Genomic DNA, 2,509 nt, shown 5'->3' with positions numbered 1-2,509 from the left:
TGATGGAGACTTGTACAACCTCAGTACAGGAGGCTGCCCAAGTGCCAGTCGACAAGGTCCTAGCTCCCCGGGTTTACTTTGTCTTCCCAGAAGAGAATTGGACAGTTGAAGTTAAACATCCCCTCTGTACATCAATCATGACAAATGACTTCTATTCCTGGAATTCAAATAGCTTCAAGGAGGACTCTTCTCAACAAATACAAAAATTCTTTACGTGGCTCTCTAGAGCTTATAACACCAACATCATCAACTTATTCAGCAAGTGTTTGTCGATGACCTGCAGTATGTCAGGTCTCTACTAGTCTAGTCTCAATGATACAAAGAAGAATAAAGAGGATAGTGATGGGAACTTTCCCAGGAAGGAAAAGAAGAGTCAGAATGTTGTCGGTTCTATATCTTTGGTTACAAAATGATGTCTTCATCGTTGCTGACTCCTGAGAATTCACAGTGAGGTCAACATTCCTAAACTCTCATCCTGTTCTTGAGATTTTACCTATTCCATTTCAACATTGCCTCATTTCTTTATCAACAACAATGAATATGTCTTTTCCTTTTTGTAAATAGAGATTACCTGATACACATTTCTTTCTAAGCAGTCTTTATTGCTTCTCGTTTGCTCTCCTTGTAACAGAAATCTCTGATCTGAGCCCCTTTACCTCAGCCACCCTGCATTCATTCCTTCTGGGGTAGCACTTGATCAGAATAACACGCAACAAATTACATGCTCTTGGGATATTAAGCACCTTGGTGCTTTGCGCCTGAAAAGGAACATTTCTTATAATCTATCTCCTCTCTAGTAGGTGTTGTTCTATAGCGTTTTCCTGTGTTCAGGTAAAACACACACACACACACACACACAACAACAACAACAACAAAAGTACGTGAGATCGATCACCTATCTATCTATCTATCTATCTATCTATCTATCTATCTATCTATCTATCTAATTTTCCTCTCAAGGAAGTAAATTTTTCTCTCAGAAGTTAAGTAGGCCTGTCAGATCAAGGTCATTTCCTTATCTGTTCCCTGATCCTGGAATCAGAAAATCTGAGTTAAAACCAGTATCACACTCAATGACTGTGTTACCCAAGATGAAGTTATTTTATCTTTCTGGGCCTTGACTTCTAGATATGAGGTCAGAAGTGACACATATTAGATGAGTTTTACATTGGAATACAGTGGGAAATTGCTTATCTCCTGTTGAGTTGGAACAGAGCTAGGGTTTAGACCAATTCCCAGATTCTTTCAACTGTCCCACACCTTCTCAGAAAGCCTCATCATGAAGCACTTCAACATACTGTAGTCTGTTTCTTTTTGTTTGTTTTTTGTTTTGTTTTCTCTATACCACTTGAGCATCTTACTGACCTAACCAAATATATGGTCCTACCAACATCATAGGGACACAAATCTCTGTTTCATTGTAAACTTCATAGTCGAGGGTTTGGGGTTCAAAGTCTTATGAAGGAGGTCTACCTAGTCATAGAGACAGCCAGACTTCCAAGTGGCTATGAGATGAAGTTTAACACAAGCAAGGGACATCCAGAAGCAGGGGTGGGTCCCTAAGCTGATGAGCTCTCATAGCTTCCAACCTAGCCCTGTGATTTTGCATAAGCTTCACTGTATCAGGCTGGACCTAGTCAGTTCTTTCTGGATTAAGGCTGCTTACAAACTACACCATCTTATATATTAGCCAGGCTTCTTGCATTTTCAGCACTTGCTTTTTTCCTTCCCTTATATTTACCAAGTGTCAACTTGCTTTCGCCTCTCACCATACCAAATCCTGCACTGGAAGGTTGGCATTGCTCCAAGTAGGGCAAAGTCACAGGCTTTCCTCTCATTGGAGTCTTTCACCACAAAGAAGTTGCAGGATCTTTGAACATTCCTGGTGGGCTCCATTTCAACATCTTTCTCTAGACTGTGGCAATGCCATTTTTAACCTTGATTCCCAGTAACCAGGTAGGGCAGGCATGGTTTTATAACTCCTGAGTGACAGAAGCAATTAACCCTGCTATCAGAGGGCAGTGGGCAGCACTTGGCTTCCCAGTATTCCTTCTCCAGGTTTGATTCCTCTTTCTTCCTTTTTTTTTTTTCTTACAAAACCTGGTTGAAGGATACTTATGATTTTCAAGAGGAGCAAATTCACCATTTTTATGTTTTCTCTTGTTCCACATCAAAAACACCATTGCAAACTGGAGACATGGAGCAAACAGATTTGTCATTTTATTTTTTATTTCTTTTTTTTATTTTAAATATGTGGGGTACAATTCAGGGTTAGGTACCTAAGTGATCATAGTACTGGTGAGGTTTGGGCCTCCCATTGGTTCTCACTTCGCCTAGTTTAGGATCAGATAACCTTATTAATGTTATGTGCCCTGCCGTCCCCTGGCAGTGATGATTTGTCAGTTTCCATCATCTTTATATCCAAATATTATTTTATATTAAACATTAACCGACAGTGAAATTGACTCTGTGTGTGTGTGTGTGTGTGTGTGTGTGTGTGTGTGTGTGT

The sequence above is a fragment of the Carlito syrichta genome, unplaced genomic scaffold (assembly GCF_000164805.1).
Source record: "Carlito syrichta isolate Samal-C Ts95f unplaced genomic scaffold, Tarsius_syrichta-2.0.1 Scaffold311945, whole genome shotgun sequence".
NCBI lineage: Eukaryota > Metazoa > Chordata > Mammalia > Primates > Tarsiidae > Carlito > Carlito syrichta.
The sequence above is the reverse complement of the archived record's forward strand: the minus strand, read 5'-3'. Positions refer to the sequence as shown.